Consider the following 14,204-nt stretch of genomic DNA (forward strand, 5'->3'; position numbering starts at 1 on the left):
CAGATGCTGCCATGCTTCCTGTACAGCCTGCAAAGCTATGAGCCAGTTAGACCTCTTCTCTTTATAAATTACCCAGTCTCTGGTATATCTTTATAGCAATGCGAGAACGGACTGATACATCAGGTGAGTCCCAGAAGCAACTTTTACTGAAGTGGTGCTGCCTCTTGCGGGGCAGGGATACCCCATGGACAGTGCACCTCGAATTTGCACCTGTGAGCTGTGAGCCAGCTGTTTTGAAAAAATGTCTGGAAAAGGAGCAGAGAGTTTCCAGAACCATGTAAGGTAACTTCCATGTTGTTGCCATGGCATTTGTAAACTGCAGAGCGGTTTTTATGCAAATGAAACATGAAACATGGCACCAGCAGAGGGGTCTTTATGCAAATGAGTACTGAGGGACATTAAGGCTGCTGCCATCTCCACCTGCTGGCTTGGCAGTTTCACTGCACCATTTCCACCCCATCCTGTTCTGGCCAGCAGGGTCATGCTGCAGTCCTGTCCACTGCTCAGAAAACAAGTCCTGCTGGTTTCCCGTCTCAGATTTACAGACATTAAAAATGTTTTTGGCAAAATATAACTCCCATTCTAATACAAACATTCTATAAAATATAAATTGATGGATATTTCTTTAACACATTAAAATATAATAATGTTTTATATTCATTGTATTATAGATATCTTTTTCTTGTAATACGTAAATGTTTTATACATTTTAGTAGGTTAAGCAAGTATTTATCAATTCATATGTATGATATATGCACATATAAATATGTACAACTATATATAGTTATATAGTTATCTATATGTAAAATCATATATAGTAAATATAAATACGTAAATATATGTAATGTAATATATGCAAATATGTTTAACATAATTATATTTCTCCTAAAGCCAGCATCATATTTAATGGGAAATCACTAGATATGTTTTCATTCAGAATGTGATACTGGAGAAACCATTATGGAGGAACTAGAAAACCTGAAGTTAGAGACAATCTTTTTTTTTTTTTTTGAGAGGGAGTCTCGCTCTGTCACCCAGGCTGGAGTGCAGTGGCACCATCTCGGCTCGCTGCAAGCTCCGCCTCCCGGGTTTAAGCCATTCTCCTGCCTCAGCCTCCCAAGTAGCTGGGACTACAGACGGCCGCCACCTCGCCCGGCTAGTTTTTTGTATTTTTTAGTAGACACGGGGTTTCACCGTGTTAGCCAGGATGGTCTCAATCTCCTGACCTCGTGATCCGCCCGTCTCAGCCTCCCAAAGTGCTGGGATTACAGGCTTGAGCCACTGCGCCTGGCCGAGACAATCATTTTAGATAATCAAAGCTAGTAAATTATTGAAAATATTTTATGATTTTTTTAATGTAACATAAGATCAGTTTAATATACAATACTCATACCTATATAATAGATAGTACTAGAAAATTTAAAATGAGAAAAACATTACATTTCAGAAACACTAGATAAAGATTATCTTCTAAATTTTTGAAACAAACATGCTAATTCTACTAAGCTTAGTAATCAGACAAGGAGGAAGTTATCTCCTCACTTATAAAGCATTGCACTTTATTTTCTATTAGCCACATTAAGATAAAAAATAATAAAGAGAATTCAGAACTGTATGGGAAAAGATAATATATTTTGTATTATTGACAATATTTTTATACAGAAAATTCAAAGAAATCTGAAAAAACTCTGGCACTAATAAGAGCTTTCACCAAGATGGTCAGATAGAATACCAACATTAAAAAAAAGAGCCATTGTGCTTATTTTCAACAATAATAATCAGAATTTTTAATGGAAAAACAGAAACTTATTTTCTCACAGTGCTGGAAGCTAGAAGTCTGAGATGACAATTTAGTCATTCCTGGACCCTCCCAAGGCTCTCTTTGGCTTGTAGATGGGGCCTCTTCCTGTGTCCTCATGCAGTCATTCCTGTGTGTGTGTCTGTGTCCTCATTTCCTCTTCTTATAAGGACACTAACCATATTGGACCAGAGCCCACCCTAATGACCTCATTTTCACTTAATTACCTATTTAAAGGCCCTATCTCCAAATGCGGTCCCATTGTGAGGTACTGGGAGCTCGAGCTTCAACATATGAATCTGGCAGGGATGCAGTTCAGTCCATAGTAACATCAATAAAAAAGGTCAACCCATTAAAACATGGGCAACACACATAAAAGGTAATTTACAAGTAAGAAAACCTAAAGTCAATCTTCTGAACACCAGTATAAAATTACTTGAATTCAGCTAAACATAAATCAAAATAACAATGTGATATTATATTATGGCTATAGTATTTGCAAAAATTAATAGGTATAAGAATGTGCAGAAACGGAAACTATTATGTAATGAAGTACATGCATAAATTGTTCAAAGTGATTTGATCAATTTGGTTGAATAATACTTTTTCAAATGATCCTGCACTAAGAACCAGCAAATTCACTAGTACATGTACACCCCAGATTCCACTTACCCAGAAGTGCACATCACCAGCACTGGAGCCAAGTAAGCCCACTCTGGTGTTTGATGTCTTGGCCAGCATGAGAAGGAAGACATCTGATCGTCCATCAATCCAAGTGCGGGGTAAAGTGACCCTAGGACTTCAATGAGATGAAAAAGGAAAGCAAAGTGGTGTTTCTTGAAGCAGATTAGTGTTGGAACATTAATAAAAATTACAGAAACAATTTTAATGCACAAACAGAATTATCCAAAACATCTGAATTCTTAAAGGAAAATTTTATAATAGATTCCAGCAGCAGTTTTAATATTTTGTTTGAAACACTAAAATTCTTTATAATGGTACTTAATTACATAATAACTAATATTCCTGTTTTTATATTACATCACTGGCTGAACTTTGTTCATGTGTCCAAAGGTACCTTTCTTTGAAAGCCAAATATCATCATCAAAATATTTATATAAAATTTATAATATCATGACACATGTGTTTTATTTAAGCCGGAAGTGAAAATTTGAGTCAAAAATATCTTTATATTGCTTTTCTGATGAAATTGTATTTAGATACAGATCTTTTATTATCATGCAATAAATATTTCTATGATTCATAGTAGAAATGCTTTTGCAATTCATGATGAAAAGTCTAAATGACAGAATATTTATCTTTATACGTCTCTATTCACATACATAACCTGACATTTCATTTAGAATGTAAATTATATAGGTAGGTTAATAGTTGTGATGTTATTGCTTCTTGATATTTAAAGAAAACATATTCAATGATCCAATAAATGAAGTCCATATGAACTGACTGTAGATAGAAGAAAAGAAATCTGTTACTTTAATTTTGCTTTGGATACTGCACTTTATTTGGTGATGAAAATATACAGCTGGAGATTTTAGAAAAAGTCTAACATCCTTTATTATTCTAACATTGTATGACTTGAGTTACCCACTGGCTGCAAGAAATTCTGGTAGGCAGCACAAGGAAGTCACAATAAACTCTAAGATCAATGAGAAGTTGGTAGATTTGTGCATTTCTAACCAGTGACAAATTATGTGCAATTTTTAGAAAGTTCATTTTTACTGATAGAATTACCTAAACTTTTAAAACAAAAACGAAATAAAATATTTTAATGATAGATTTTCATTGTGGAGAGAAAAGAAAGAACAATTGAAAACCCACTAAAACTCCACAATCATTTCCTTTTTTGGGGGGCGTGGGGCTTTATTATCAGTCAGCCTATAATTTAGTTGATAAATTACCTGCATGTCTTCCTTTCCCTTTCCCTGGAAATAAAGCAAAATAAGGAGAGGAAGGTGCACTCTCCAACATTCAGATGCACAGGCCAGGCTGCGTCCCACCGCCAGGCATGTGACGTTTGGACAGGGGTGCTATTTTCTCTCTCAGAGTCCATCTGTAACTAAAGTCAAAGGTTTAAAACCCAGGAGTTGTATATATTATTATAAAAAGAAGGGCCTGGCCTGGCGCGGTGGCTCATGCCTGTAATCCCTGCACTTTGGCAGGCCGAGGCGGGTTGATCACGAGGTCAGGAGTTCAAGACCAACCTGGCCAAGATGGTGAAACCCCGTCTCTACTAAAAATGCAAAAATTAGCTGGGTGAGGTGGCGGGCATCTGTAATCCCTTTAGCATGCTTAAGACTCCTCAGGAAGCTGAGGCAGGAGAATTGCTTGAATCTAGGGAGGTGGAGGTTGCAGTGAGTCGAGATCCTGCCACTGTACTCTAGCCTGGGCGACACAGCAAGACTCTGTCTCAAAAAACAACAACAACAAAAAAGGAAGGTCCTGATTGTTCATTCATTCATTTGTTCAATTAAAATTTGACTAAAACAATTATTTTACTAGAAGATGCTAAAATTTTGTTTTGTGTTTTTCTAATTTAAAAAAAGCAGTAGATGTTGATTATCTTTCCAGCCATGATTAAGTAACTGAGGCAGGCTTAACATTCTGATATAAACAACTACAAAATTGGGCAGAAGAGAAGAAACGACTGTTTTCAGATGTTGGAGACCAGGTGGTCTATAGGTCGATGTATTCTCCTAAAAAGATCAATACAGTGATACCTACAATTGCTCCAGACACTTTTGCAGGAGTAAATCCCTCAAGAAGTGCTTATAGGCACGTGTCCTGAGTTTTTAGCATGCTTAAGACTATTTTTCTATAGCCTTGATGCTGGAAAGACAGTTTGGCTTGGGATGGGATCCTGTGCTCACACCTCCATTAGGGGGTTCAGGGATGCAGCCCCACTGTGGCCTCGCTCTGCAGGTCACTCTTGAGAAGTCAGATGCCTACTTTGTTCTTTGGCCTGGGTGAGGAATGTGATATTTTATCTTCAGGCCCTTAGGATTGTGTTTCATTATCTTTAAAGTTTAATAGTCTTATTTGGCTATGTCTCAGTTAAATACACCAGGCCAATTCCTGCAGGTCTCAGTAGGCCCTCCTAACATGTAGCTTCAATGCTTCTTTTGTTTCTGGAAAAGTTATCTAAGTCTAGTTTCTCTAGCTCTGGCCCTGGGTTTGTATGGGACTCCAGTTACATGTATGCTGGCTGTTGTTGGCTCTCTTGCATGTCACCAGTGTCACTCTGACCCTTTTTTTTATGTAACTCATTTTGATAGTTCATTTTATATGTCAACTTGCTTGGGCTATGGGGTGCCCAGGTTTTTGGTCAAACATTATTCTGGGTGTTTTCGTGAGGGTGTCGGTGCATGAGATTAATTTACTTTGGTGGACTTTAAGTAAAAAGCAGATTCCATAACATCGGGGTTGCACCAGGCCTTGCACCCCTGAAGGCCTAAAGACCCCCCTCCCTGGCTCTGAGACAACTGTGCAGCCCACCTGCTTCAGACTCCTGCTGGAGCGTTGGCCCTCCTGGGTCTCCAGCCGCCAGCCTAACCTGCAAACTGTGGACTTGCCAGCCCCATAATTACACGAGCTCACTCTTCATTCCAGGGGTTCTGTTTCACTGGAGAATACTCATAAATCATTTTTATTTTAATTTTTGTTTTCTTGCCTTTCTTGAATGTCTCAAATTGTCACTCGATCCAGTCATTCTTGGTTTTAGTCATTTTTATATTTCCTGCTACAAGGTCCTTTTCCTTGTACAACCAGCCACTTGGTGAGGATATTTAATTGAAGGTGCAGTATTGTGCTCAGGTCCCTTCTCCTTCACAGCTGTTTTGTGGCAGTGCATTTTTATCACCTGAAATGGCTTGATTCTCATTTTGTGTTTTCTTCTACAAATAGCTTTTTATAACACTGGGCTGCTTTTGTTTGCTTACTTCTTCCGTGCAGCTGGCCGTTAGAGGCAGTGGATGGGATTCCTTGTTCAAGAGCTCTCTCTCCTGTCAGTGCAGCAGCATTCCGCTTCCCGTTGCTGTCCCAGGGGAGGTGGTGTGTCCTCTGGTTTCTGCTCCTCTTTGGTCTTGCAGAACCCCACATTTTCCTCTCTTGCTTCTCTTTATTTCTTCACCCCTCTGCTTCCTAAGGGTGCCTCTTCCTTCTATTTATCCTCTTCTTCAGAGGCAAAGCAGCTCTGGGCATGCCATGTAGGTCCTGGAGATGCATGTGTCCTTTCCCTGGAGCCGCCAGCCCCTGGGAGGCTTCTCTGCAGTTTTTCTCCATGTCCCTCCTGTCCACGTCCCTGGACTTTCCTCACTGTCCACCACTGTGTTCACTGGGATCAAAGGTAATCGACTGCTGTTGTATGTTGTTTATTATTTCACCTGCAGGTGGTTGAAACACACCGTGTCTCTCTCCCAGGCTTGCCGAGGGAAGAGTTCTACGTCAAGTAGTTCTTCATGCTCATCTTGGAGATGTTTGGAGAGATTTAGATTCAAGTGGCTGCCGATATCTTCAGCCAACCCAAAGTCAAATTAATGTTTTTATTTAATGTAAATCAATGATTAGAAAATGGATTTTACATATTTTACATAATTATCACCATGGGACTCATTATTTTGTTGCCACTCATCAACCTGTTAATTTTGCATTTATAGTTATTTGTAATAGTTTTTCTAATTAAAGCAAACTAAATGAAATCAGTTAATAACGAAGTAGATTTTATCCCTCATGTACATTATCCTAGAAAAACACGAAATCCCGTAATTTATCTTATTTTAAAGTACATTTTTATACCAGGCAGCTGATTTGGTTTCTGCCCTCGGTCTGTTCTCTCTTGCACACACTCCCCTTCTCTTTTTCTCTATTTTTCCTTGGTCCTTCGCACCCTCAGCAGGAAGCTCAACTGCCTGGCGCTATTCTCACATACAAGTCAGGTGTAAACGTCTTTATGGGGGAAACAGGCCCTGGCTGTCTCACAAAGCTTTAGTGTAACATTTTCATTCACTTCTTAAAGGTGATTTACATGAGCCTCGCACAGCTGAGACGTATTTCGCTGCTTCCTAAACCTGGAATGATGGTGCATCATTCTCATAAAAACAAGGAAGCGCAGAAAGGTGGAAGCATAAATTTTTGTGTTTCTGGGCCAGTATGAATGTGCGACGGCAGGCATGGCTGTCTAGGCCTCCCTGGCAGCCCTGGTGTGGGGGCTCCCAGGAAGGAGTAGAGGAGGATTAGGAAAAGGATGGGGGGGCAGGGGCCTGGCAGCTGAGCAGCACCTGGGCCCTCACAGCTCAGACTGCAGAGCAGAGAGGGAGCCACGTGTGGAGGGCGGGGAACATGGAGGGAGAAGGGGAGGGGAGCACAAGAGGGGAGGATGGAGGGGAGCATGAGAGGGAGCATAGAAAGGGGCATGGAGGAAACACAAAGGGAGGACTGAGGAGAGCATGAGAAGAACAGGGGAAGCACGAGGCATGGTAGCCCAGAGGGGAGCACAGAGGGAGCACTAAGGGAGCACACCGCAGTCTGACACGAGCAGGGGTGACCCCCGAGGCCAGACCCTTCCCCCAAGAGCACAGGAAACAGGCAGTGTTCACCCACAGTGGGGGCGGGGGGGAGAGTCCAAGGGCCGAAGAAGGGCTGATGGTCCATTTCCTGTGGAATTGCCGCAACCTGATGGCGTCCGTAAGTCACACTTAGCATGCTTGGGTTCTCTGGTCAAGTCTGGAAGAGGCAAGTCCTGCTAAGGGCCCCATCAGCTGCCCTCAGTCCCCAATGCCCGGGATATGTGCGGCGTCAGCCCTGGGGCCTTGGTTTCTGATCTCCAGGAATGTCCCAGCCCCCCTCCCTTAGCTTCTGCTTCTTGGTCTCACATCCAACTACTGCAAGGGCACCTCTGCACCTGCTGGTGGAGGTGATGCCTGTCCCTTCTGCACCTGCCAGCCATGGATTATGACCTGTGCTTTCTGCACCTGCCAGGCCGGGGGTGATGCCTGTCCCTTCTGCACCTGCTGGCGGGGGTTATGACCTGTCCCTTCTGCACCTGCTGGCTGGGGGTTACGACCTGTCTCTTCTGCACCTGCCAGCTGGAGGTGATGACTGTACAGTCCACATATGCCGGCTTGGGGTCTGACTGGTCTGTCTCTCTACATCTGTGGGCTGGGGTGACTGGTCTGTCTCATCTACACCCACCATCTGGGTGTGATGCCACAGGCTCTGCCCGCTTCTGTGCTGGCACAAGCTGTCGCTCCTGGGGAGTAACCTGAGGAGTTACCTGGCGTGTGTCTGGTGCAGGTGACCTCTGCATGTCACTGACATTGTGGAGAAGCCGTCAGGGGACCCAGGCCAGCAGAGCTCCTTCCCTCTTAGCTGTTGGCCAGGATCCCCCTCTCAGGAGCTGAAGTAGCCTCTGGATGGAGGGCAAGACAAAAACATGTTCTAATCAGATAAAATGGTCGGTGGAGCCCTCTAAGTGCAGGGTGGGTGGATCTGGGAGCTGGGGGTCCTTTGCTTCTCCTGCTCTCAGGGCAGGGCTGGTGCAGAGGAGATCGGCCCAGAGGTCTGAGGGGCTCCAAGAGCAGGAGATAAGAATCGCAGGAATGTTTCCAGGAGCGGATTTTAACTAAACAGTGTTGGTTAAGCTGCATTTCCATAACTCATCAATTTTTATTAACAGAGCCCATGTATCTGGAGTTAATTTTGCTATGTTCTTAGTGGGAATCGGAGAATCTTTCCTATAACAGCCATACAGAAAATGTTTTTTTCAGCCACATTCTTTCTAACTAGTGTGGACCTGCTTAAGAATGCACTCTTCTGTATCTTACCTAAAACAGGAATTTATCTAGTCTATATTTGAGATTACCATGAAATCTTATTAGTACTTTACAAGCTAAAGCATCTTGAATCACGTTCCAAATATTATATATACTCCATAATTTCCTGTATAGATCATTAAGTAAAGTCCCATATATCCCAATTTAAGTAAAAATACATTTTTAATTACCTGAGCTTCATAACCTCAGATTTACCAGTTAATTAAAGCACAGACTATCAAAGTCACCAAAGCAGGTCAAGTTTAATACTCATCTGGCCCACTTTCAATGCCCACTAGGTCCTTCTGGAAATGAACTTCTGAATAAGAAAAATTATTAATTAGTAATTAGTATAATTATTAATGATCTACGTTAATTAGAACAAATGCACATAGTGCACATTATTAAAGTAAGTCACAGGAAATGGTGAAATCCTTTCTAAATCACTGATTCAAACAACAGTCAAAAGAGCTGACTACCTCATAAGACAGAAAATGTCATAACCCTGCTCCAAACTTAATCTGTCCACTTCAAATATGTCAGGTCTATTTACAGCAATTTGCCTACATCGAAATTCACTGATGTATGATAGTGGTAAACTGTTTTAAGATACAGTTATGTGATCAGAAATTCAGAAATAAATAAATCACATAAATTTTACTATTTTATTTTACTATTAGGAGACTGTACAAACTTTGCAAATGTTTATAGTGGAGTCACTTTATTGATTTGAAAACTATGTAGCAAGTAGACACGCTGCCGTGCAAGGCAACAAATTCCCTAGAAGGGGGTTAAAATTACAGTAGAGCAGAGGTCTCCTTACTTTTTCATGAGGAAGATTCAAATGCCACAGTCCCTCAATGAGATCACCTCTGAAGCCTCTTGCTACTCTAAAGCCAATGATTGGTTCTTCTTTGTCAAAAATATACAGATGCCAATCCTTGCCAACTGTCACTGTCTAATTGAGAGATTCATTTTCTCTTTGTTGGATAAATGCAGAACCCTTGGCCTCCTGCCTCCCCTCCCTTTAATCGGGGTGAATTTGGGAAACGTTTCCTGGCAGGAACAATGTTGTAAGCGGCATAAGGGAGGCGTGCGTGGATCGAGCGCATCTCTGCTGGAGAGGAGCGGAAGTCAGACCACAGAGGTGCGGGACAGAGAAAGGAGGAGGCTTTAAACTCAGGCTGGAGGCGTACAGATTTTTTTCCTGTAACTGGTGGCAATCTCTGGAAGGTTGCTGGCTGGGAGAAGCACACCCGGGGCAGCGGAGGAAGACTGATACTGTATTGTTGTTCCAAGTAGAATGGGATAAAAAAGAGTTCACAGAGGTCAAAGCTTCTGGACTCATCTGTAGGCCACAGCACACCGTGTGCAATTCTCGGACCAGATCCAGCCACTGCTCCCCTCAAGCCTCGGCGCCCGGGCTCTTGGTCACCAGCAAGGCTCTCTCAAGCTTTTGCATCTAGGGACATACATCTTTCTTTTCCACCTGGTGACGTCACCTCCTGAAATGTCAGGTCAGGTGGCATTTACTCCACGCAGCATATCCGCTTACACTGAGTTCCTCCCTTTATTCTTCTTCCTTGATACTTTGGTTTTGCTAATCATATCCTTACTGCTGTTTTCTGTAGATCGCAAGAACTCTTGTAGATATTTGCCCCATTAATGCTGAGCTCCTTGCCTGGCCAGGACAATGCCCTGATCCTGTTTGCACCCGTGTCTTCTCTAGTGCCCTAAAACAATGGCCCATGGTTGATGCACAGTAGATATTAGATCATTTTCACTGTTATTTTTTTATTCATCAGTACACCTGAAAAGAAAATACTTGTCTTTTCAATGTAAGCTTATAAAGTGATGTATTTTAAAATGTGATTGCCACACCTCAATAAGCATCATTATCCTTCCACTAGGATAAATAATACATAATTTTATAATTCTATTTAAACAGTAGATTACGTTAGGAAAGGATAGTAAAGAAGTGTGACTTTGAACAAATAATATCTCTTCCCTGCAGGGTCAGAACTAGCTGGAGTTATTCTGATGATCATGACTTGAACGTTAAATTCAGTTTGGACAATTCGGAGTCTTTATGGACACAGAGTCCCCAAATGCAAGGTGCAGTGGACTGAATGTGTGTCCCCTCAGATCTGAAATGTTGAAATGCTAACCCCAGGGTGACGATGTTGGGAGGTGGGGTCTTTGGGAAGGCATGAGGGTGAAACCCTTCTGAGTAGGATGAGTTCTCCCACAGAAGAGGCCCCGAGAACTGCCCTGCCCCTTCGCCCACGTGAGGACACAGCCAGAGGGTGTCGTCTGGGAGGGAACAGGACCCTGCAGACACCGCATGGGCCAGCACCGTGGTCTCAGACTTCCAACCTCCGGAGCTGTGAGACAAGTCTCTGTGGTTTAGAATCCACCCAGCCTGTGCGATTCTGCTGTAGCAGCCTTAGTGGACTAAGACACAAGGTAAAACGTCATTTGCTAAAGGAAGTAAAAGAACTGGAGACATTAAAAATATATAGGAAACCTGCACATTTATCAGAAAAAATAAAAAGCTGTCATGTGCCCATGAAAGCAAGTGCTAAAATAGTAACTACAGTTTCTTATTTCATTGTAGTCAAATTGCTATCTGTTCTTTATGGCCAACTTCAAACAACTCCTAGTCTCTGAGGCTTCCCTTGCTAACTCTACATGAGTTTCGCTCCTTCTTCCACAGCCTGCTGGGGCTTTTGGCATCCAGATTGCCTTCTCCCATACAGATATCTCCTCTAACCCCTTCGATCATGCACATTTATGGCAAAGTTTCTGTGTAATTGCATCTGTATCTGCCTTGTTCAAAAAGTAATTACTTCCATCAGCATCTTAAAAGTAGCATTTCATTTTATTGATGAGGAATCACTAAGGAAATCTCTAAGCAGTAAGCTAATCCCCCAGTTCACATTGCATATGATCATCGTACCTACGTGTATTGCTAAATTTATTCCTTTCCTTAAATTGAGTCTAAACTGGACAGACATTTAATTCCAGAAAATAGATTATTGAATTTGCCGTACATATGAGTTGACGTCAAGAAACCCCAGGCCACTTCCCAGTTCCAAGCCACAGAACCAAGAAAGTCTAACTGACCAATGCAGGCAAACCCAAAGTCAGCACTTGTTTAAGGACTAACCAGACACCAGAGGCTTCTCACCAAATCCAGAAATTTCGCTGGGGTTTCATTTCCTCCCAGCGTCCTCGCCTGCACTGGGTCACCAGGGGAGTTGCTGTGCCTCTGCCATGCCCTTTGTGTGCTGTGACCCCACATCTTGACACTCTGCCTTCTCATAAGCTGAGTTGGTTTACTTAATGAATTCAAGTCAGTTTACTTCCACAGACATTCCTGAGGGCCCACAGCAAGTCAGAAACCAAGTTCAGCACTAGGGAGATGAGGATGACCCCACAGCCTCTGCACCCCAGAGCTCACGTTCTACTGGAAAGTGATAGTGTTGTGAAAACTGCATAAAATATGCACTAAGGAGTGAAATATTAGCAGAGGGAGTGACAGTGCTCCAAGAAGAGACAGCAGTGTAGGCAACTTAGGAAACACAACTTCAACATCGGACCTGTGTCTTGAAGAATGATGAAGCGTCTGTGGGTGCAGCACCCAGAAACGACACCCTGCAGGAGATGCTGTGGAGCGAGGACAGAGCTCTGCGAATGTTCAGAGGCTCTGGTGAAGCCGGGACTACTAAGCACGGTGGTCAGGTGGGAGCTTCCAGGTGCTGTCCAGATGGTGAAGGGCCTTGGCTATCACCATGTGAATTTAGGGATGTGTCTCATATGCAATAGGAAGGCTGGCAGAGGAACATAAGAGGGAGGTCTGTGCTTTAGAAATGTAACTCTGGCAGCCTGTGGGGAAATAGGATGAAAAGGAAAAGATCCTTAGAAAACACGGTCAGCAACAGCATCCCTGCAGGTACCACACTGTGCAGGGGCATTCAGAAGCCAGGTCTGGGAGTCGCACGGATGATTTCCACTCATATTCCATCGACTGGGACTCAACTCATGGCCATACCTGACTTTGAAGACTGGGTGGAGGTTAGATGGAGATTATCGCTGTGATCAGGAGAAGAAGGAAGGTGATTTGGGGAACTGACAGTTAGTCTCCGTCACACTTTTACTCGAAATAATTTCCACATAAAAGATTTTTGAGTGTGGAAACACACATACTGTGTTTTGAATACGTGTGTGTGTAAGTCTGCCATGAACAGCTTTATTTTCCCTCTGAAGGATCACACACATGCATCTGGTTTGCCACTCCACACACAGCGTTGAAGTTTGTTAACTTGTAGAATGAGAGGAACACCCAGCTCTTCAATGCCTTTTGTAATGTTTCCAGTGTTTCTTGTGGAATCTAAGTGCTGACATTTATGGGATTTGATTACTAATGTTGTCTCCAAAATACACATCAAATGATGACGGTGATGACGAGGAAGAGAATGACAGTGATCATTGAATTAGCATTATCATTGAATCAACATTTTCTGCAAGCTTCCCATATTCTAGGCACTTTACATATATTTCCTCTTAATGCTAACTTATGACGTAGATATTGATATTACTCCTGTGTTATGAATTTAGCATACTGAGTTTTAGAGTGTCCGAATAACTTGTCCAATGTAATTTAGTTGTAAAACCATAACCAACACATGAATACTAAAGTCCTTACCCTCACATTCATGAAATCTAAGGTCCTTCCACCTCACATACATGAATACTGAGGTCCTTCCACCTCGCATACATGAATACTGAGGCCCTTCCCCTTCACATACAAGAATACTAAGGTCCTTCTTCTTCACATACATGAATACTAAGGTCCTTCCACCTCACATACATGAATACTAAGGTCCTTTCGCCTCACATACATGAATACTAAGGTCCTTCCACCTCACAAACATGAATACTGAGGTCCTTCCACCTCACATACATGAATACTGAGGCCCTTCCCCTTCACATACAAGAATACTAAGGTCCTTCCTTTTCACATACATGAATGTAGGGATTCCTTCCCCTCACATACATGAATACTAAGGTCTTTCCCCTCACATACATGAATACTTAGGTCTTTCCCCTTACATACATGAATACTAAGGTCTTTCCCCTTCACATACAAAAATACTAAGGTCCTTCCACCTCACATACATGAATGCAGGGCCCTTCATGCATACATGAATACTGTGGTCCTTCCACCTCACATACTGAATACTAAGGCCCTTCCCCTTCACATACATGAATACTAAGGTCCTTCCACCTCACATACATGAATACTGAGGTCCTTCCACCTCACATACATGAATACTAAGGTCCTTCCACCTCACATACATAAATACTGTGGTCCTTCCACCTCACATACATGAATACTGCACCACTGTTCCCTCCATTCCTTCCACCACTGGGGCCCCTTCCCCTTCCCTTCCTTCCTGGGCTCCTTCCACCAGAGTCTTTCCCTTCCGTCTTTCCCTTCCTTCCTCCACACTGTCCCTTCCGTCTTTCCACTCACACTTAAAATACTAAAGCCACTTCCCCTTCCCTTCACA

The 14,204-nt window shown here is 42.6% G+C and overlaps 1 long non-coding RNA gene across 9 annotated transcripts in view; it reads right to left on the bottom strand.

Annotated features, from left to right (window-relative positions):
- Positions 1-14,204, bottom strand: part of LOC103876665 — a 110,590-nt gene that overhangs the window by 78,685 nt on the left and 17,701 nt on the right. For 8 of the 9 annotated variants that reach the window (XR_002516474.2, XR_002516479.2, XR_002516475.2 and 5 more), the window contains 2 exons: positions 8,091-8,225; positions 2,471-2,597 (listed from right to left, as the gene is read on the bottom strand). This is a non-coding gene — a long non-coding RNA (uncharacterized LOC103876665). The remainder of the gene's footprint in view (positions 1-2,470; positions 2,598-8,090; positions 8,226-14,204) is intronic. The other variant, XR_002516478.2, reaches the window with a different exon arrangement.

Source organism: Papio anubis, chromosome 14, assembly GCF_008728515.1.
Source record: "Papio anubis isolate 15944 chromosome 14, Panubis1.0, whole genome shotgun sequence".
NCBI classification, from domain to species: Eukaryota; Metazoa; Chordata; class Mammalia; order Primates; family Cercopithecidae; genus Papio; species Papio anubis.